Genomic DNA, 24,533 nt, shown 5'->3' with positions numbered 1-24,533 from the left:
CTTATAGAAGTTCCAAATCCTCAGGCAGGATAGGAAGGGCAGGATCCAACACTCCTCGTATATAGACCATGGACACCGGAAGACATCCGGAAGGCTACTGAGGGAATCCCCCATCCGAAAGTTAATTTTACGAAATTTTTAGAAGATTTACAAGGCATGAGGTTAAGTTACCACTTGAATGGGGAAGAAGTAGAAAAAGTAGTAAGACAAATTATAGGTCCAGATTGGCACATGATTTGTGGCACCTGGAATCCTCATAATGCATAACTTAGGCCACTCCCACATAGTGACGCAGAACTAGACAATAGAGTGAAGGGTCTTACAGACCGAATCTCTGAGAAATGGAAACCCAGAGCAGAATGGACTTGCATTAATCAATGCATACAACAGGAAAATGAGACAATAGATGGATATTATGCTAGATTATTAGAATGTTTTAATAATCATAGCGGTATGACAGTTCCTGAAAATCAAACACATGATTCTTCATATGAACAGCAACTAAAAAAATGCATTTTTGAAATGTTGCATCGCTCCAGTTAGTAGTTTCATTACGAAGAATATGATAGATCATCAAACAAGTAGATTGCAAGCCTTACTCGAATACGCTAGACATGCTGAGAGACATTTTAATAGTAAAAAGAAAAAGAAGGTGCAAGTCTTCACCGCTGAAGACGGAGCTGAAGTATTTGTATTACAGTCAGGTAAAAAGGGCAAGAAAAAGAATGCCCAGGGAAACAAACAGCCTGACAAACGATCAGAAGATTTTGAAGAAAGGAAAAAGAGAGGTGAATGCTTCAAATGCGGGAAAAAAGGGCATCTAGCAAGGGATTGTAGGCAAAATAAAAAGGTAATTACAGAAGATAAAGGAGATGAGGACTGACTATATGATAGTGAGGATACGTCAAGTGAAAGTCAGAAATCATCAGGAAAAGGTTAGAAACAAAAAGCAAATGTAAATGTGACAGAAGGAGTAGAGGAAGTGCAAGTAGATATGGAGGATGAAGAAAGTGAAATTTTGGACTTAGCATTATTGAGCTTAGAGCTCTACTTGGCAGATACAAAACCGGAAGTGACACTTCTGGTGGAGGGAAGGGAAGTCAAATTCCTGTGTGACTCAGGAGCATCACGGACTTTGATACACCCCTCCAAGTTATCAGAACACTCTGAATCACCTGATTATATACTAGTAAAAGCCACAAATGGACAGCTATACAGGGAACCACTTTCCCATGATATAGCAATAACTGACCCTGTTTCAGGTATGACCCAGAGAAGTAAAATAGTTGTGTCTGCAAAGTGTCCAGTAAACCTATTGGGCAGGGACCTTATGCAGATATTTGGCATAGCAGTAGTTCCAACTGTACAAGGTATGGAGGCACAGAGACAAATGGATACCTTTGTAGTGCGATCGGAAGGTGAAACTTTTTACTGGTACAGACAGGACCTAGTCACGACTGGTCCAGGGGCAGTGACCGAGGAACTGATGAATGTAGCCATCAGTAAAGCCCCCTCCCTTGACACTGATCGACAACATTTGTTACACTGTACTCTATACTACTGTACCACACCAGGACCTGATAGAGAGTATGAGCAAGAACTGTTTAGAAATCGTGCAACTAGATTGGTTTTGCGTACTTTGTACTGGGATGCTGAGGGGAACAGTGTAGTTAGCTGTTCATTACCTCAAGAATTCCTTGCATTGTATAGATCAAATCGGTTGCCACATGTCAGCTTGACAAAGAACAAAAGTGTTAAATGGGCAGATTTAGGAGAAAAAGTAACAAGATGGGAGAAACAGACTGATTTAGAACTATCAGAACAAGGGATACAAAAACAAAAACTGAATTGGTTGACACAGACACATCCAGCTGTACACTTGCAATCTAGCGAGGATAGCTGATTAGCATTTTTATTAGGAGAAGAAGAAGAAAAGACCTTATGTGAAATTCCGACAACTCTCTGGTCAACAGTCAAGTCAGGTGTAGGACTTATTCGAACAGCAGGGCCAGTTACAATAACCCCAAAGTCAGCTTTTAGACCACAGAAAAGACAATACCCTTTAAGAAAGGATGCAGAAATAGGAATTAAGCCTATAATAGCAGTATTACTCAAAGAAGGAGTACTGGTAGAATCTCCTGATTCACCATGTAATACACCCCTATTTCCTGTTAAAAAAGCAAATGGGGAATGATGGATGGTACAAGATTTACAAGCTGTAAATAATGCAGTGATACCTAGAGCACCTACGGTGCCAGACTCACATACTTTGTTGAATGATCTAAAACAGCAAAAAAAGTATTTCTCTGTGGTAGATATCAGCAATGCTTTCTTTTCGATACCTATACATCCTGATAGTCAATATGGGTTTGCATTTACATTTCAGGGTAAAAGGTATACCTATACTCAGCTACCACAGGGATATTGTGAGAGTCCAACAATATTTGCACAAGAAATGGCTAGCAATCTGGCAGGGTTCACCCCACCGGGAGGTAGTCAAATTCTACTTTATGTAGATGACATCTTGCTAGCAGCCCCCACCCAGCAACAATGCAGGGAGGATACTGTAGCATTATTGAAATTTTTAGCAACACAAGGACACAAAGTAAACAAAAGTAAGTTACAACTTTGGAGAAAACAAGTTAGATACTTGGGATATGTAATATACAATGAAGGTAGAATACTAGATGAGGAAAGAAAAACAAGCACCCAAACCAACAACCAAGAAAGAAATGATGTCTTTCTTAGGTATGACTAATTTTTGTTGGAGCTGGATACCAAATTATGCTTTGGAATCTGCTCCACTGACTGATTTGATATATAAGACACCAATGGCAGCACAAGATATTTTACAATGAACAACTGAAGCAGAAATGGCTTTCTGCAGGTTGAAGCAGTTGATAGTTTCTTCATTAGTTTTAGGACTTCCAAATTATCACAAACGGTTCTTTCAGACCATAGATTGTAAGCAAGGATATATGATGTCAGTATTGACGCAACAACATGGGGACAAGCAACGCCCCATAGCCTACTATTCATCACAGTTAGACCCAGTGGCGTGATCTTTGCCTCACTGTGTACAAGCAGTAGTTGCGGCCGCAATGGCAGTACAGGCTTCGGCCTCAGTGGGGTTATTCCACCCTCTCACATTGAGAGTGCCTCATGCAGTTGCAATAATTCTACTGCAAGAGAAGGTGCATATCTTTCTCCTGCTAGACACCTTTCATGTATGACCATACTGCTGAGTCAACCTCATATGACAATTGAATGATGTACGACATTGAATCCATCAACATTACTTCCAACTCCTGCGGAGGGCACACCACACAGCTGCCTGCAGGAAATTGAACAGTTAGTGTTACCTAGACAAGATCTTACAGATATGCCCTTGGATAATGCCGAGGTGACATATTACGTGGACGGCTCATGCAGAAGGGGTCCTACAGGGAAGAATCTGGTGGGGTATGCAGTAGTTACAGACACTGAAATTTTAGAAGCTCAGTCATTACCACACAACTTATCTGCACAAGCAGCGGAATTGATAGCTTTGACAAGGGCATGTACTTTAGCAAAAAATAAGTGTGTAAACATATATACTGATAGTCAGTATGCTTTTTCTACAGTACATGTATTTGCACAACAATGGAAAAATAGAGGAATGATAACATCTAGTGGAAAACCTATTAATCATGCGCAATTTATTTTGGAGTTATTAGAATCTATTCAGTTACCTACCAAAGTAACTATTTGTAAATGTGTAGCTCATACAAAACAACAGGATAAGATTTCAAAAGGCAATGCACGAGCTGATGCGGCTGCAAAGCAAGCAGCCTCAGACTCAGAAACTTTATTTTTGAACGAGGAATTACAACCCTCTGAGATTTTAGATTTAGACATGTTAAAAACAATGCACATGCTTACTACAAAAGCAGAAAAACAAAAATGGGTAAAACGAGGTGCAATTCTTGAAAATGGACTGTACATTTCCAAAGAGAAAAAAACAATATTACCATCTAATTTATTTAGATATGCAGCTTTGTTGAACCATGGGCAGAGCCATGTCTCAAAAGGGGGGATGGTACAGTTAGTCAATCAAATATTCCAGACTTATGGATTCACAAATTACACACAAACATTTTGTGCAGCTTGTCATACTTGTAACAAGCACCATGCACAAGGGGCATTTAAAACCAAGCAAGGAAGTTTTCCTATACCACCATATCCATTCCATACTATTTGTATGGATTTCATAGAATTAAGTAAGTGTGAAGGGAAAAAATACTGTTTAGTTATTGTAGACATGTTTCCTAAATGGGTAAAAGCTTTTCCAACCAAAAATCCAGATGCAGCAACAGTAGCAAAAGCCCTGATAAAAGAAGTGATCCCTAGATTTGGCATTCCAGAGAGGATTTATAGTGACAATGGCACACATTTTGTCAACCAAATGATCCAGCAACTTGGGAGATTTTTTGGTATCTCCTTAAAGAACCACTGTGCCTACCACCCACAGTCAGCAGGACTGGTGGAAAGGTACAATGGAACCCTTAAAAATAAATTAAGAAAGTTAGTTGAGGAGACCCAAAAGAACTGGATACACTGTCTGCCTTTGGCACTGCTGAGTATGAGAACGGTTCCAAATGTAAAGGGTCTGACTCCCTTTGAAATGTTTTTTGGGAGAGCATACTATGTGCCTCAGTGAAAAGCTCTCATGCATGCAGAACAAGAGGCTGACAGTTCGTTAGCAGAGTATATGAAGAAATTGTTAATGAATAAGTCTGTTTTGCAGTTTAACTCTCTTTCAGATAAGGAACAGACCAGACCGGTGGAAGCAGTCATGGGCCCTGGAAGTTGGGTGTGGCTGAAAGTGGCGAAAAGGAAAAACTGGGCTAGTCCAAAGTGGGAAGGTCCATACCAGGTTTTGTTAGCAACGCCTACTGCAGCTAGAGTGGCTGAGAGGACATCCTGGGTTCATTTGACACATTGTAAACCGGTAAAGAACTTTCAACTTGATAAAAACTTTGTGACTGATACACAGCCAGACCAAGATGGCTGAAAACAAAGCGAATAAGAACTTAGATCAACCCCAGAGATGTTGCATAATCATTTTGTTGAGTATACATTTATTGACTATTATTGTGACAATTTTCCTCTTGTTGTGGGTTATCCTACAAACAACCACGCAAGTGAAAGTGAAAAGGCATGATGAAATGTCTATAGACTGGCATCCAAATTTTAACACATACCTAGCCATGAAACGTGTATATGCAGAGACTATGAACATTTCAAATTGCTGGGTTTGTACCACCATACCTACAGCATATGGAGGACTGTTAATGTCCGCTATCCCTTTGGGGATAAATGAGACTTGGGAAAATTTGCTTTTTGACACTGGAACTGTAAGATCACAAGACAAAATAGCATTATTTTTACTTGTTACACAAAAGGGAATTGTGTGCTTTTTTAAAAACGATACCCTCCAAGTAGGATGGAGTAATTGTAATATTACGATATCCTACAGGTGTTACATTAAAGTTAAAAGTGGAGGTACTGTTTGTAATACTATGATTAATATTTGAGCACAATGAAAATAACATCGAATGAAGTACGACAAAACCCTGTTTTGTTTAAACAATTGTCAATAATAGATCAGAAAATGTTTCATGCAGGGCTGATGCGTATTAGTACTAAAGCAGAAAACTGTTATTTTATTTGTGGGAAAAAGGCATATAAATGGTTACCTGAGAATTGGTCCGGCAGTTGTTTTTTGGGTTACTTGGTTCCGGCAATAAGACATACGGCAGAATTACCTTTGGGTAAGATACGAAATGTAAGGGAAACAGCTCGAAAATCCGAAGGTCCAGTTAAGAAACCTGTGAATCCAGTTGGGAAGATCGAAGCTGGTTGGAAAGACCATAATTCAGTAAAAGACAAAAGTGAATTGACTCATATGGACTTGAGTGACAGTGTTATATCCTGGGCAGGAATACTCCCAGCTTATGGAGCAGTCAAATCGATCTGGGAGCTGAGGAAGTTGTCGAAACTTCTCGAAGTAATGAGTAATGCAACTTTTTCTGCCCTAGAATTGGTGACTGATGAACTGAATGCAATGAGAACTGTTGTGCTACAAAATCGAATGGCTCTTGACTTCACCCTAGCGGCGAGAGGTGGTACGTGCGCGCTTATCAAAGAAGAATGCTGTGCTTTTATTCCTGACAATCGCCACGAGATAACTAATCACCTAGAGGTAATTCAGCAAGTATCAGCCATGACTGAACCAGGCCCAAACCCACTGACAGATTTTTTCCAGAATCTATTTGGGGGGGTGGGGTTCCATCCTAATGAATATTCTGATTGCCATTTGTGTGGGTATACTCCTAATAGGGGCATGTGTTTGCTGTGGAATTCCCTGCATGAAAAGATTAATCAAAGATTTTGTTGATGTATCTGTTACTGAAACTTTCTACCAAGATATTGAAATTGAAAGATTGATTTCAGATGACGCTTTTTCTGAAGTATAGATTAAATGACTCACCTAGCTGAAAATCCTGAGCGGAAAAGGCTAGGAGATGAAATGACACTATGCATACTTCAAAATAGAATAAAAAGTATTAATGGGGGAAATGTTAGAAAAATATGTATTTAAATATATGTGAAATGCTAGTTTAAAAGCAAGGTAGTTTATAATGCATTTTATTCTATTAATCATATAACAGAAGGGATAAATTCATGTGTAAATGCAAGTAGCTTCTGAAACTGCAGTGTGCTTTGACCCCTGACCCTGGCAGCTGCCAGCTCAGCAAGCTTAATGTTTATGCTTTTCATAAGTGATTATCTGCTGGGTCAGGAAATTAAATGTGTAAATCTTCCGCTCCTTCCTGATGAGATAACTTGTCCTTGTAAATAATGAAATCTTCTCCTCCTGCATGAAGTAACTTGTCCTTGTGAGATAAAAACACAGCTGGTAAAGAAAGTGAAACAGTGAACAAATATGTATGTTAAAGACTGAATCTGCTATTGTATTCGAACTGATATGAGACCTTTAAAAAGTAACTTTACAGGAAGATATTGTGCCTGACCGGATGAAACAGCAAGGTTGTATTATTATCAAAATAATGTTTTTGATAAATATACAACTGCAGCTGTTGCATGAATAAAGGCCTATAACCTAAAGTGATGTAAATGCCCTGTGACTTGTAATGTCAGTAAGGTGGGAACAACTTGAATGTTAAACCTATATAAACTTGTGAACTTCCTGTATCATGTTAGACAAAATTCTGTACTTGCATGTTTTTTTTGCCTCCTGGTGTACACTAGTAAACTTTTGTATCTGAACCTCCTGTGTATTGAATACTTAATTTTATTTAACACATGGAAATAAAAAAAAATCTCATCTATGTTTAAATGAACAAGGTATTTCAGATCATGAATGACAATTTTAAAGATAAGGTAGCCTGCTCTGCATGTTTTTTAATCCTGTTCTCATTCCTTTTACTATGGATTCTACTGCCCACATCAGACATTTGTGAAGATAGAGTATGTAGGTCTATGGAAATAATAGAATTTAGTTTAACGAATGTATTGTGTACCTCCTTTATGTGACAAGAAAATTGAGTAAAAACTGAAATTGTCTAGGTTAGACTTACAATATGTCAGGAAGAAACATGATGCAAGGCTACTGCTTATGTTAGCTGCATATCTGCATGGACTTGAACCTCTGGGCTTTGATTACCTGGTCTGTGTGTTTTTGTGTCTTAGTTATATCATGTCAATAAATAAGGAAATTGCTGAATCACTTAACTGTATGTCCCTTACTGACATATTTTTTAAAAATTATTATATTTCTTTTTTCCAGAGACTATGGTAGCGGTGCTGAGGTAGCGTTTTCGCCTCACAGAAAGACGTTGTCCTGTTCGATTCTCAGCTAGAGCGTCCTCTGCATGGAGACATGCATGAATGGGCGTACCTTCATTGAAGGTTGTGTGTCAGGGCCGGCAACTCGGCATGTAAAAATCTACTGCCAATCATTAGCGGACCAGAGTTCCACTGTGGCGACCCCTAACCGGGAAAAGCTGAAAGACACAACATATTTCTTTTTTCCAGCTAAACATAAACATGAATTGATTATATTGTTCAAAACAATTTCAGGCAAGTAGAATGACACTGACAAACCTAGAATATTTCTTGCCCTACACATGGTTATTCTCTCTGTAATTAGCACATTTCATCTTATGTCATATTTAACTGGACAGTAAAATTATATTTCATCAGAAAAATACATTTTCTGTTATAGAGCGTATTAATGGAAACTAAAACCAAAAAAAATTGGACAAAGACAAAAATAATGAGAGGACAAATGCCAACAAATAGGGACATATTTTGAATATTACTTGTATAAATTAAAAAGGTACCTAGAGTAATAGGTTTTGTGTTAGCGTACATTTTCTGAAGGGTATGGAATCTGAAACTCAAATGTCTGTCATTACTAAATGATTTTGATCCTTGATCGTTTGCAAAAAAAACACAGATTTTATGAAGAACAGGACAAATATGTAAGGCAAAATTCTGGACATTCTGTGAAAGTCTGAACAATTGAGAAGTATGATTATTTCTATCATGCTACAAATAGGTTTAATGGTGCAATGGTATTATTAATTTCATTCCTAATGAATATATTGATAAAATACATATGTAATGAAAAAAATATATATATACATATATATATATATATATATATATATATATATATATATATATATATATATATATATATATATATATATATATATATATATGCTTTTCGGCCCCAAAACTTGGACCGAACCACAAAAGGAGGGGGAGTATCAATATTCGTCAAAGATACCCACACCTCCCAGGTTGGTGGCACAGCATGAAGCATCAGAGACTATCCATGTGCAACTAACAGTGGGTAAAACTGCCTTCCAGTTTATAGCCTGCTACAGACCACCCTCCCAAAGCCAGGAACCCCACTCGGCCTCCCTGAGAACACTGGAAAATATGAAGGTCTTTCCAATAACCATTATACTGGGCGACTTCAACTATCCAAACATAGACTGGGAGCATTACTCTAGCTCCAACACCCTAGCCCAAAGGTTCCTAGAATTTATAAACTCAAATGCTATGGAACAACTTGTTACCACTCCCACAAGAGGGGAAAACATACTGGACCTGATCATCACCAACATGGGGGCTCTATGCTCCAGACCAGAAGTGTATCCCTCACTGGTAAGGTCAGACCATAAACTAATCTCACTGGATATTCACATCCCGACCCCATCCCTGCCCAGAAAACCACAGTGAAAAACTTCTCTAAAGCAAATTTCACACTCCTCAAAACTGAGGTGGAATCCTTCAAAGCCCCCGGGCCTGTGGAAAATATGGCCCGGACCACAGAATCCTTTATAAACGCATTCTATGAACACCTTCAGGAATGCATGGATCATGCAATCCCAAATAAAACCAAGACCCAATCCTCCAAAGGCAGGCATCCTGTCTGGTGGACCCCAGCCATAAACAAACTATACAATAGAAGGAGGAAGCTACAACATGATAAAGCAAAATCCCAAAAAGGGAAGGCATCTCTAATCAGTATTAGCAAAAAACTATGGGCACTCATAAAATCGTCTAAGGCCAGCTTCGAGACAAAAATTGCACAGGACACTAAGGATAATTACAAGGCTTTCTTTAGTTATGTTAGGAACCTGGGTGGGAATTCCCAGATATGCTCAGAATTAGTCCAAAATGACAAAAAGTATACCGAACCCACATACATTGCCAACATCCTAGCTGACAGGTTCAGCACAAACTCCCCCCCCTCCCCACCAAAAGGGCAAATATCTATCCCAGCAGAGTGCTGCCCCACTGACATCTCAGATGCTCAGGTAAGAGCCGCCCTCTCCAAAGCAAAAAACACAGCATCAATGGGACCAGACAGTGTCACGGGCTGCATCCTACATGAACTCCAAGAAGAGCTAAACCCAAACATAAAACTACTGTTCAATCTCAGCCTTACTACAGAATATGTACCCAAAGAGTGGTGTACAGCAACAGTGGTCCCTCTCCACAAAGGTGGTGCCTCAACGGATCCTGCAAACTATCGCCCCATAAGCCTGACTAGCTTGGTCTGCAAAGCTATGGAAAGGATCATCATGGACCTCATAAATAAAGATATTGGGGACCTACAGACACTGGATCCTACCCAGTTCGGCTTTGTTAAGGGCAGATCCTGCCTCTTAAACCTGGTTGATTTCTTTGAAACAGTCACCAAGGCCATTGGCGAGGGGAAGGTGGTCCACACAGCCTACCTGGACCTCACAAAAGCCTTCGATAAAATACCCCACTTGGGCATTATAGATAAGCTCACCAGCTTAAATATAACCCCCTATGTCACTAGATGGGTTGCAAACTGGCTCAAGGACAGAACTCACATGGTTAGAATTGCTGGAGCCATGTCAGACTCCAAACCAGTTACAAGTGGTGTCCCACAAGGCTTAGTCCTGGGACCTCTCTTGTTCGGTATATATTTCTCGGAGGTACAGGCCAACACGAAAGGACTGTGGCTGACCAAGTTCGCAGATGACTGCAAACTAGGTGCCATAATCGACTCTCCAGCCGACACAATCATCCTACAAAAGGGCCTCATAGAAACAGACAACTGGTGCCAGAGCCATGGCCTCAAGCTAAACGCCAAAAAGTGTATAGTCATCCCCTTTGGCAAAAACAAAGTGCCCACAAATTACCACATAGGTGGTAATCCATTAAGTATGAAAGAAGTAATTAGGGACCTGGGGACCCAAGTTGATAGCAATCTCTCATTTGAAAACCACGTGGCCAAAGTGGTTAGAAAAACATTTTATATAGCCCACCTAATCAGGAAGGGATTCACATCTAGATCAGGGGAGGTCATTGTGCCTCTTTACTCATCCCTCATCAGGCCCATAATTGAGTACAATGCCCCTTTTGGGATGTACCTTACTAGACACCTGCAGCAACTGGAAAGACCCCAAAAGTACCTCACCAAGAGGATCAAAGGGCTCAAACAGATGCCATATGCTGCCCGGTTAAAGAAACTCCAGCTCTACTCAGTGGCATACTGCCTGCTCAGAGGTGATCTGTGCCTGATGTATAATGCCATGTCCAACCCGGAATTAATGGACATGCTGCACCTCAGAAAATCCAAATCCCATCGAGCTACGCGCTCAAAAGACTTGAACCTCAGCACTGAAATAAATAGGACATGCTGGAGGGACAGATTCATAACCCAGAGGCTCCCTTCACTCTGGAATGGAATCCCAGTCCAGGTTAGGCAGAGTCCCTCATTGACTCTCTTCAAGAGGAATCTTGATGAGTGGATGGGAGATCGTAGGTTTACCCCGGGTATCACTTCTGTGTCACTGTTAGACAGAGGCACAGTATACTAACCTTGAAAAAGGGCATAGCAAAATTCATTTAAAATGGGTGGCGAAAGCCAAACACTCTCTGGCTAGGCTTACAAATGCCCTAGGGCAGATAGCCTAGTATGAACCTATGAACCTATATATATACTAGAATAACAAAATTAGTATGACATGCGCAAAAATGAAGGAGTAATAAGTAATATCCAAAAATGACGACACATATGACCCCAGATACAAAAAAATCAATCTAGATTAAAATATGAAAAGGTCACATTTATTTATTTATTTTATTTTACATTTGTTAACTGGGTAGAGTCTGGCTGGGCAAGTAGCCTATTTTCAGCAGAATCCCAGGGAGATAAGCCCCATAACAATAGTACAAAAAGATTACAAAACATTTTTAAAAGATTTATAAACAATATACAAAAAGTTTGACAGTTGCCAACAATCACAATTTTCAAAAAGATGAATGTAAAACAGAAAACATTACATTTCTTAAGCCTTATTAGAGACAGTAATATGAAACTCATTAGATATATAACTAAAAACTATTGTGGTATTTTCATTTGGTAGAAGTAAGACAAGAAGTTATCAGAATAGAAAATATTTGATCGAAGGCATGAGAAACTAGCCAGGAGTATTACAGAAGCATAGCCATTGTTGAGTAAGGTATTCCTTTAGGAGTTTTTCGAAGCTATGATGATCTGTGTTTTTTAAGTTATTCTGGAGTATTAGGTTCCACTGTTTGGTTACTTTAAAGGAGAAGAGAGAGTTACCAAAGTAATTATGGGGCTTATTTACCTTAAGTATAAGTTTATCATATGATCTAAGAGTCCTGGTTGTGGTATTTAGTTGCACTAGATAGGACAGTGCAGGGCAGTTTCAGGTGTGTGGATAATAGAGTGGGTAGTGGTGAGCTGATTGAGTGATAACAGATTGGGAAATTCAAGCCAGTGAAATTTTTGAAGAACAAGGTAATGATGGGTCCTGTTGGGTATATTAGCAGCAAATTTTGATATTTTGTTATAGCAGGAATCAAGTAGATGTAAATCAGACTTGTGCAGGTTAGTGAAAAGTTGAGAACAGTATAGAAGAGTAGATAGGAGGTGGAATCTGGCTGTGGCTAGTCTGGCATTTTGAGTAAGATAAGGTTTGGCCCTATATAGAGCACCAAGTTTGATGTGAACTTTATTTATTGTGAGTGATATGTGTTTATTGAATGTTAGGTTGGCTATCATGACGCCAAGTTGTTTTGTTTGGTTAACTGGTACTATTATAGTGCCACTGGTGGAGTAGATGGAGAGAGGAGCTGGTTTTGCTTTAGATTTCCTGTTAGAGAAGATCATTAATTTTGTTTTGTTTGGGTTTAGGATGAGTTGAAGTTCATTTAGATAACTTTCAATATGTAGAAATGACTTTTTCAGTTTATCTTGGAGTTCTTAGGGTGTGAGAGCAGAGCAAATAAGAGTAGCATTGTCCCATACTGAATGATAGAAGCAGATTTAGTGGCAGTGTTTAGACTATTTGTGAATATAATAAAAAAAGAGGAAACTCAATAGAGACTGGGAGAAGTCTGGAGAGTTTATTATCCCATTTAGTTTCTGTTGTTGATTAGTAAGGTAGCTAAAGAACCAGTGGAGAGCTGTAGAGTTGAGGTTGAAGGAGGCTAGAGTCTTGAGTAGTAGTTGGTGGTATACCATATCAAAAGCTTTGGACATATCAAGGAATATAGTAGAGACTAGTTGCCCATTGTTTTTGAGTAGGTTGAAACAGCTAGTGAAACATATGAGGGCTGTGGGGGTAGTGTGTTTTGGATGGAAGCTGTCCTGTGAACTAGATAAGAGGTTATTTGTAGTGAGGGTGGTCTAGGAGCTGCTTATGGCTAGGGGTGACAGAATGGCAATGGGCTGATAATTAGAGAGATCTTTAGATGGGCCTCCCTTGTAGAGGGGGATGCTATGGGATATTTTCCATATGGGAACATATTGTTCTGTAATGGAACAATTGATTAGGATAGATACAGGATAGGTAATGGAGCTTGCAGCAGTTTTTAAGAAGTCATTAAGGAGTTGGTCAGCTACTAGACAGGTAGGTTTTAGTTTTGATAGAAGTTTTTTGATATAAGAGGTTTGTATGGGTTTAAAAGCGAAGTAGTTGGGTTTAGAGTTAGTAGAGGTAGGCACTGTAAGGGGTTAGTTAGATTTGTTGTTGTTTAAAAGTGAGGTGATAGTTGTGATGAAATGACAGTTAAACTGAGATGTTATTCAGTGTTATTTGTTGTAGATGGTACAGGGGTAGAGGTTTTGCCAGGGTTGAGGAGGTAGTTAGAGTTTTGCCAAAAATTTTGTGGGTTATTTACAGTGGCGGCTGGTGACTTCAAATTAAAAGGAGGCTGCAGGAGACAGCTGAATGGGTGGGCTCAATGGGAAGGGGTACAACCAACTAGAAAGGGGAGGAGCTATGCTCAAAATCACAAAATTTTAATTAAATACGCTTCCCTGGATGCCAAACTGTCATTACGAGAGTCCAATCAACACAAAATGAAGTGTAGAAGGAAAAAAAATATTTAAATGCCTTGGCTGCATGACAGCTTACTTAATATCTAGATGGAAACAAAAAGGTTGTGAAGCATGAAAAAATAAATTACATTTTAAATACATTACTGGAATGCCTGTCAAAATCAAGTATAAGTAAAACAAGCAGCACTCAACTCAAACCACTTCTCCTTGCACTGCAGTTCTAATTATACTTTATATTCAGCTTTATTAAAGTACCAAGTAACATGCTGAAATTAGCAATCTCTGTGATACCCCCACTTACAAAAATGTTTCTTATCCAAAAAAGACCTTCTGCCTCACAACAACTATCTACTTGTTTCATGGGGAAAACATGATCAAAGTAAATAATGAAAAGCAAACAAGAAACAAGCTCAAGATACAGTGCTTAAAGGATTACTGCACAGGTTATGGACCACACACAATAGACTGGCATTCTGTTTAGTTTGCAGGTAAACCTGCAAAGATGACTGAAAGTCTCTAACAAATGTAATGAGCTTCTTAAAATAATGTAATCCTGCCCTGTATTACAAATACTGTCATATGCATTTCAATACCCAAGGCTTATACGTTATCTAGTTATGTAAGTATTCTCTGCATGGCAACAACAGAAAGGCTTTCAATGTTGACAGTTCTTTAACAATATGCTTATTAAAGGTTACTTGCATCTTACAATCTCAGACAAGCTTACCTGATGGTCATTAAAGCATTGCTACTTAAACACAGAGCAACAGGCATTTTCTGAATAATAATAAGCATAAATCAACAGTATAAAAATATGACAGAAACCAGAACATTCTGCAAAATCAAGGACAGATGAAAAATCACTGTAGTACTTGTGTCTACCTTGGATGGGGGGATAATCTGCACATTTACACTGTATAACTGCTCCTTGCCTTGCTTGGACACATCCAGAGTCACTACATGGGGGAGTGGGGTGCAACAAGTATGTCACAATTTGAAATGTCTGTGGCTGACTGTGATGGCCCTGACACATTTGTCATACATCTCAACCTCAGAGCAAGAAATCTAGACAAAGCCATACATAGAAGTGGGACAAAGGCCCAAAGATAAGGACAATTTTTAAATATTGCTCTTATAAACTTAGAAAGATAATAGAATAGTAGGTCTTGCATTAGTATGAATTTTCTGAAGGGTATGAAATCTGAAACTCAAATGTCTGTCATTATTTTCTAACTTCAGTTTTTAATGATTTGCCACTAATTTGCCAAAAAAACACAATTTTATGAAAAACGGACCAAAAATGTGATGCAAAAATATAAAATAGCCACACAATACAGCTGGGAACCTGTTAAAGAAGGGACACACTTTTTAATATTAATACTGCTAACTTGAGCAGCTGACAAAATAAAATAATCTACATGAATTTCTGAAATAAAAGTAATCTATAACTCCGATTATTGCAGTTACTTATTAATTCTAAACCCTCCACTTTTTCTTCCAAAATTGTCATTTTGCAGAAGGATTATTAGGGGAAGAGCAACATTATGAGCCAAAATCGGGGACAGTTGAGAGGTTTGGATGTGCCTAATTCTATAAAGCAATTTATTTGCACGTACCTCTCAACCTGTTAATGCAGGAAATTTGGACAAGGCCAAATATATTAGGGGAACATATAAGCAGTACTAAAAATTGTTCGTGTATAAACTGAGACAGTTGATAGAATAACAGTTCTTGCTTTGGCATACATTATTCTTAAGGTTATAAAGTTTGAAACTCAGTGTCTGTCATTATTTAGTGACTTAATTCCTAAATGATTTGCCAGAAAACCACACATTTTATGAGGAACAAACCAAAAATAAGAAGCAAAAATATATATATTCTGCAAAAATCTGGGCAGTTGAAAGGTATTGTTCAGCTGGGGCTGTCTTTGAGTTTGCCGCCCGTCCCCCCTCACAAAATCATAGTTGAATGGAGCCTTCCCTCCTGCAGCCATTCCAATAAACCTTTACTTGGCTATTTCACCCGATTTACCATAAACACTAATGTGCATACTGCTTTACTTCTGGGATGATTTGGACTTCATTTGAAAGTTTTATTTTGTATTTTACAGCACAAACACTAATAGATATCTGCTAAACAAAGCAATGTGGTCTCACAATGAAAATAGACTTAGCATTAAAACATCTCTGCCCTTGAAACTCACATTCATTGAAACAGCACTGAAACCCACATTCAAAGAAAATACATTTTGCCAATGGCAGATAAAGATTAACTTTTGGCTGTTTTCAAATCACAGGCCCCTTGCACACTAAACATACACATGCTCTTTGATACACCTTCCTGGTTCTATTAAATTATATTCCTTGTACAATACAGTACAGTTTTAGAGGGCGTTTTAAATGTATTGTTTTGAACATTTTTCCAGTAAACAATGAAACAAAATGCATGCATCAATAATGACAAAACTGCACAATTCAGAACATTTCCATCAAAAAAGTCTTCTTAAACTTCTACAGTCCACCAGTATCAGTAAATATGCACAATCTCTGAAGAAGTAAAAGTCATCTAAATAATTCCACATTAAACAGATCTGTAACTAATGAAGAGGTTGCTGCTAGCAAACAACATTATATTTCATTGTTTTATCTACAAATAAAGTGCCTGTTGCCCTTGAGGAATAAATTGCCTATGTTACACTAAAAAAAGATAAGCTAGTAATATTGCAATAGGGAATGGATGGCAAACTGATAACAGGTTCATAGTTACTGGTTATCTTTGCTAGAAAGGACTACAGCATCCACCCCATTTGCAACACAGTACAGTATCAGCAATACATCTATTTACTGTGGGAGTAGAACACACAGCCTTCTGCATCAAAATCAAGTGCATTACCTGTTGTGCTATTAACAATACAAGCAGACTTGCCATAAGCAGCACTAAACTTTTGCTCCCCTGCAGCTCTCAGCTCCTTGTAAAATCTACTCAACACTCAGCTGTATCTCTGAACTTTGCAGCACAAGAAATCTGAAAGGAGCCAACATTTATTGGGGGGGGGGGCAAAAGCCCATAAACCAGGGATACATTTTAAACATTGCTTGTATAATGTAGGAAAGTTGCTAGAATAAAATGCTGTGTTACTACCATACATTTCACTGCCAAGTCTTGAACCCAGGACCCTGAGCAAAACAGTTAGAGCAACATACCACTATGCCAAATCAGCTGTTTTGTGAAAGAGAGGAAGACTGAAATTTAAATGGCTACCATTTAGTGAATTCAGTTCTCACCATAGCTGTCAACCTCTTAGCAAAATACACCTGGCCAAAGTCAGTAATGGGGGAACACAATCCCCAAACATATTCAGTGACTTGATTTCTCACCATAGCTCTCAACCTCTTAGCAAAAAAACACCTGGACAAATCCAGTAATAGTGGAATACACCCCACAAACATATTTACAGAATTTAGTTCTTACTATAGCTCTCAATCTTAGCACAAAAAGACGGGATAAAAGCCAATAATGGGGGAATACAGTCCCAAAAATAGGGGCACTTTTCAAATATCCATCTTATAAACTTAGAAATATGCTAGAACAAAAGGTTTTGTGTTACCATGCACTTTCTGAAGAATATGAAGTCTAAATTCAAATGCTTGTCATTTTTATTTAACATTTGTTAACCAGGAAAGTTTGACTTGGCACAAAAGTCAATTTCCAGCAGAGGCCCACAGAGAAACACTCCAGACATGTGCTTTTGTAAGATGGGAGGATACCAGAGCACACCCACACAAACACAGGGAAAACATGCAGACTCCACAGAGAAGGCACCCCAGCTAAGAATCAACCCAGAGAACCTATAGCTGTCAGGCAACAATGCTATAGCTGCACTACTGACTGTGCAAAGGCACAGAAAAACTCAGAAACCATAGATTTTATGAAGAACAGAACAGAACAAATATGAGGCAAAAATCTGCAATTTTTTTACAAATGGTGGTGGGTAAGGGATTCAGGCTCTTGCCACTGGTGCCCAAGGTACATGGTTCAAGCCTGTTCTCTACCCATCACCATATAGCAGCTGGGACATTTGACACACACTCACTTCTTTTGTGTGCTACCCACACCTGGCTATTTATGTTTTTGCTGACAAGCTAGAAAATATTATTTTTTGCTAGGTTTCTTAGTTGTTTGTAAGAGGTGTGGTTTTTGAGGTTTGATAAGCAGTCTAGGCTCTATCCCTTTGTTTAATAAGAGATTTAGCATCTTTGGTTATCCAAGGTAGGTTTTAGGCTTTGGAGCAAATTCTTCTAGTTGGAGCTAGGTTATTAAGGATGTTGAGGAAGGTATCATTAAAATATTGTACAGCTTGGTATAGGTGGAGTGATTTTAGAGGGGGACCAGTTGCAGTTTTGAAGTAGGGAATTTAAGATGATAGGGGAAACATTTCCTTTGTTGTGTATGCATTTGAAAATGACATTACAGGGGGAGTGAATGTGTTTCCTTAGAAGAAAGGTAGGGGAGTGATCACTGAGAGAATTGGAGAGGTACCCAGCCTGGTGGGCAAAGATGGGCTTATTGGTTAGTATCCAGTCTAGAATAGATTCTTAGTGTGTTTATCGATTCTAGTGGGGAAGTTTATAGTTTGGGTGAAATTGAATAAACTGATAAAATTGGAGGGGATAAATTCATCTTAATCTCAAGGGCTGGTAGTAGTAATAATGATGGCGATAATAATAATAATAATAATAATAATAATAATAATAATATATTCTTTAATTACATAAAAAAGATGATAACAAGGAGGTGAAAACAATAGTAAAAAAGCTTGTTACTAACAAGAAATGACATGATCACTCAACCATTATATACAATCAATACATTTCCAGAAAATAGTTGCAGATTTTGCTATAAGTAAGAAAATATGTCACAATGCTAGAGACACAGCGGATATCCTGTGTATAACTACAGATGTACAAATTGATACAACAGATAAAACTAAGATCTCAGTTTTCATGGGACCAACAATAGGAACAAGCTAAACCTCACCAGGCTGGATAAGTAGTGGGTTATGGTTAGCTGCCTGTCAGGTGCCAGGATCTGTCAAGTGACACAAGCACTCAAGTTACTCAACCACAAGTACTGGTATGACTCCATCAGAGTTCATGTGGGGGTGAATGACATGAGATGTACCTCACTGGATTATATGAACAGAGACATGCCTGAGCTCTCAGATTGTGTGTCACAGGCAGGCATAGGTCTAGTAACATTCTACCTTCTCCAAGGAAGATGCCACAATAGAAATAAAAATGTTTGATTTTAACAATTGGCTTAACTTCTGATGTCAGTTCAAGAGGATACAATATCTGTCAGCCTTGGAAGACATGGTCTACAGGCCACTTTGCTTTGCCAGAGATGGTCTGCACCTGTCTCCTCTAGGCTTTCAGATGTTGACAAAGGTATTAGCCACCCCTATTGTGCCTTTTTTAGGCAATGTCTAAATAATCAACCTCCCAACATAACAAAATCTTTTCTAGATAAACTCAAGGTACTGCTGCTTAATGCTAGGAGTCTAAACAAGAAACTGCACTCCCTGGAAGCACTCCTCACTTTGGAAGATGCTGATGTCTGTGCAGTCACTGAAATTGGTTCAAAGGTGCAGAAAGCACCCCAGCCATGTAGGACTTCTATGCCTTCCCTACATTTAGACCACAAACTCAGCATAAAAGAACCAAAGGAGGAGGTGTATCCATCTTCAAGAAGGATAAGTACTCCTCAAGAATGGTCAAACAGTATGACTCTCTTGAGCTACTCCATGTCCAATTAACTATAGTTAAAGCCCCCTGACACATCATAGCTGGTTATATGTCACCCACCATGAAATAGGAAAAGCACACTGCATGGCTGAACTTACTGGAGTCACTTGCCATACAGCCCAACACCTTACTCATGGGTGATTTTAATTATCCTACTATCGACCAGGAAACATACATGCCACAAAAATGCTGGCTCAGAGGTCCTTGGACTTCATCAATGCAAATGCTCTGGAACAGCTAGTCAACACACCCACAAGAGGCTCAAATGTCATGGACATAGTACTCACTAACATGAGAGAGCATTGCACCCCCCCATGTGATGTCCTCCCTAGAAAGACTGGACCATAAATCAATCTTGCTCAATGTAATTATAAGACCAGATACCCCGTCAAGCTCAAAAATGTTTAAGAATTTTTCAAAGACAAATTACCTCCTACTAAGGGATGGTGTACATCAATGCCTTGTATAAGCTGCTGTATAGAATCAGCTTTACCTGACTAGATTAAAACCAGTGCTTGCCAAAAAAACAAGCCACCCTAGTGGACCCCTAGTATAAACAGGCTATACAACAAGAGAAAGAAACTAATGTCCAAGAACATGATGGAACTGGCTCAGCAGAGGAAGAAATCCCAATCTAGCTTAATCAAACAAAGAAGCAAATAAATTAGAACTCTTGATAAGCCCTCCAAAGCTAATTACAAAGAAAAAATAACTTCCCTAGCTAAGGATAATCATGAGGCATTCTTTAACTACATCCAGACTCTAAAGGGGAATACCCAGCTATGTGCTGAACTGGTTGTGGTTGGCATCACCCATACTCAACCAGAGGTAATAGCCAACCTGCTATCTGGCAGATTTTGAACAAACATCACACCCCTGTCCCCTCCAGTCACCCTCCAAAGAATATATGTTACCATTCCTCAGCCTAGTATCTCAAGAGAGCAGGTCATCGCAGTGCTCTCCAAGGCCAAAAACACGGCATCAATGAGACCAGACAATATCCCAGGTTGCCTTTTAAACAACTTAAAACATGACCTAACAGACCCATTTGGATCCCTTTTTAACCACAACCTGTGAACTGGCTATGTTCCAGTGGAAAGGAGGACAGCAACAACAATATCTCTGCACAAAGGGGACCATCAATATACCCTGGGAATTATAGGTCCATAAGGTTTATTATCCTCATCTGCAAGACAATGGAAAGAATATTTATGGACCTTATTAACAAGGACATAGGTAAACTCCAAACTCTGGACCCAACACAGTTTGGATTTGTTAAAGGTAGATAATGCCTGTTGAACATGTTTTTTCTTCTTTGAGAAAGTCACAAAGGCCCTGGGCAAGGGAAAGACAATGCATAGCACCTACCTTGACCTAGCCCAGGCATTTGACACAATCCTCACTCAGCACTCAGGTATTATACAGAAATTCTCCCAATTGGGAATTAATCCCTACATTACCAGATGGGTAGCCAACTGGCTCACCGAAAGGATACATACTATCAAAGTGGGTGACTTCACCTCTAGCAAATGACCAGTCACCAGTGGCATACCACCAGGCTCTGTGCTGTGCCCCTTACTGTGCAGAATTTATTTCCCAGAAGTTCAGGCAAACTTGGACAGCCTGTGGCTGACCAAGTTTGCTGACAATTGCAAGTTGACACCAATAATTGAGTCCCCCAACAATGTTAATAAACTGCAGACAGGGTTAGCTCAGACAAATACTTGATGCCAAAGCCACAGATTAAAGCTACATGCAAACAAAATGCATTATCATTCACTTTGGGAAAGCTCACATCCCTACTAATAACATTATAGACAGCACCCCTCTAAGTGTAGACCCAGTGGTACGTGATCTGGGTACCCAGGTTGAATAGCAATCTGAACTGACCACCAGATATACATAGTTGTATGGAAATCCTTCTACGTGACACATCTTATAAATAAAGGCATCACATCTAGATCTAAGGATATTATAATTCCATTATACTTGGCCCTCATTAGATCAGTAATTGAGTGCAATGCTCCCTTTTGCATGTACCTCACCAGACACCTGCAACAATTGGAGAGACTACAGAGGTTTCTCACCAAAGAATTACAGTGTACACAAAACAAGTCTCATATGGAAAGCATTCTGTTTCTTCCAGGTTGCTAATGTGTGACCTGTGCCTAGCTTACAGGGCAGTCTCTAAGCTGGCCCTGATGGAAATACTACACATTTGTAAATCAAACTGCACGAGCATCATTCACTACAGGTATTTTAGCCTATCCTCTGCCATGAACAGATCATGCTGAAATGATGAATAAATCTCCCAGAGACTACCACTTCTCTGGAACAAGCTTCCAATTTACATGAAACAGAGCCCCTCCCTGACCCGGCTCAAATGCAACCTAGATCAATGGATGAGTGACCACAAATTCACTCCTGGGGTGGCACCCATGTCTCTCCTGGACAGATGAATGTCGGTATTAAATACCCTAGACCCTTACCTCTGCAAACTTCACTCATCTAACCAGCAACAATTGGGGCATCTCAGGATAAATATGGCTAGGGTTGCAAGGGCTCTAGGGCTATTAGGCTTGTAACCTTCTAAGAATATATGAATCTAAACCAAAGACAGCAAAGCATAAATGTTTACCTGTTTTCAAAGGGGATTTCTGGTGTCTGCTAGGTGAGCAATTCACTACTTAGTACCTCGTTGACCTGACCCATAATTTAATATAATGCTTTATTTTGTACCTTTTGAAAAAGCCATTTGAAACAATTGGAAATAATACAAAGATTCATTGGCAGAAAAATCATACAATTTGGAAAACCAGAGCTATCTGAAAAGACTTTGGAAATTGCCATTAAATTCAGTTTCTTCAAAGCTCCTTACAAATTACCTTTGCCTGATTTGTAAGGCAATGTTTGAACTCATTCTGCCTGAAAGTATATGCTAGATCTCAACACTAATGGGGCTAAGAGCACATCAGGGAACTTAGTGCTAAATCATAGCAAAAAATGAAAGATGCTTTATGGCAGCTTCTTCTGAGATGATGTGATAAGCTTTCCCATTCAATAAGATCAAGTCTTCATAAATTTGTTCAAAAAAAATCTTGAAACATATATAAGGAGTAGAAAATATGAACAAGGAGTTACTTCAAGAGTCTATGAATGAATTCACTTACTTGTATTATATTCTGTTATGATTGCCATGATAAAATATAAAGCAAGTAAGTGAATTAATTCATAGACAGTTGAAGTAACTCCATGTTCATATTTTCTACTCCTTAATGACAGTAGGATTTACTCTGGGTGGCAGAGTGGTGTAGCAATTCAATTTTCAGCTAGGGTACCTTCTGTGTGGACTCTGCATGTCCTCCCTGTGTTCTTACGGGTTTCTTCTGGGGGACATTCAAAACTGGCCTTACATGTGAGTGTGTTTCTGCCTCCTGAAGAAGGTTGTGTGCTGGGCTGAGAACTTGATTCTGTAAAACTCATCTACTCATTCTATGGTCCAATGGTCCACTGTAGTGATCCCTAACAGGAGGAGCCAGCAGAAGAATGGCAGAGGCATTTGTTCTGATCATCTATTACAGTATTCATTGATTTCAGTTGATCATTTGTAATCACCTGCACAGGCATATGTACCAGCATTTATCTCATATATTTTAGCACTGCCATGATATTTTCTTAATTGCTTATCATTCTGCGTGAATGATTTAAAAATGTAGAGGGATCACATATCGACTTGTTGCATGTCTAGGCTTCGTGAACTTCTACAATTTCATGTGTTCAGTGTAACCAGTACACAGGTGACTCTAGTACAATGGTGTCCAGTTACTTCATGTTCTAATGAGATTTCTAATCTGATTCACTGTCACCTGCACACCTTCTGTCTTATATACCTCCTAATGCTATAACCCTTCTCATGAGCATTGTTTGTCAGTTAAAAAAGAAACTAGGCAGCCTTTCATAAAAAGGAAAGTATAAAATTATTAAATATTTTAAATAGCAACCTGCCGAACAGTTTCACATTTCATAAATAATAAAAGCATCAGTTCTGTTCTGTTCTCCTTGGATTGTCATGCAAAATAAAGCTGTAATTTCTTCAGCTGTTATCTCTATGCATCTAATGCAAACAAACAAAACAAATCCATATGCGACACAGCTTGTGGAATGTCTTAGGCTATCACAATATAATGCTCTGTGGTTTTGAGTATGTCTGCAGTGCAAAAAAAAAAATGTACAATTAATTTCCATTCCATAAAAGATTTTTTTTTAAATCTGTGGTTTTGTGGTTTAGTCTTCTGACAATACTATGAATCAACTAAAAGAGAAGATTTCCTCAAAAATCTCTCATAGTAGCTTACTGCAGCAAATATAATAGCAGTGTGACTACAAATACGTGATATTTGGTCTGTCAAGTCTATTTTCCTAAACTTTTATTATCAGCTATTACAATGACAGCTGTCATTGTCTGTTTACTTCTCTGACAACCATTTGTTTCATTTTTCATGTCAGTTATGAATTCCCTGTTTTTATTCCAGTAATTCCTAAAGAGTGTCAGATAGAGTGATGTTTATGAAGCTGGAAATTGATGGTGTAATGATGAATGTTGTTAGTGCTTATGCTCCACAAATTGGGTGCGCAATGGATGAGAATGAAACATTTTGGAGTGAGTTGGATGAAGTGGTGATGACTATACCCAAGAGTGAGAGAGTGGTGATTGGAGCAGATTTCAATGGGCATGTTGGTGAAAGGAACAGAGGGGATGAGGAAGTGATGAGTAGGTACTGTGTTAAGCAAAGGAA

The sequence above is a fragment of the Protopterus annectens genome, chromosome 8.part0, assembly GCF_019279795.1.
Source record: "Protopterus annectens isolate FY-2018-M chromosome 8.part0, PAN1.0, whole genome shotgun sequence".
Classification (NCBI taxonomy): domain Eukaryota; kingdom Metazoa; phylum Chordata; order Ceratodontiformes; family Protopteridae; genus Protopterus; species Protopterus annectens.
This window is presented reverse-complemented; position numbering follows the sequence as displayed.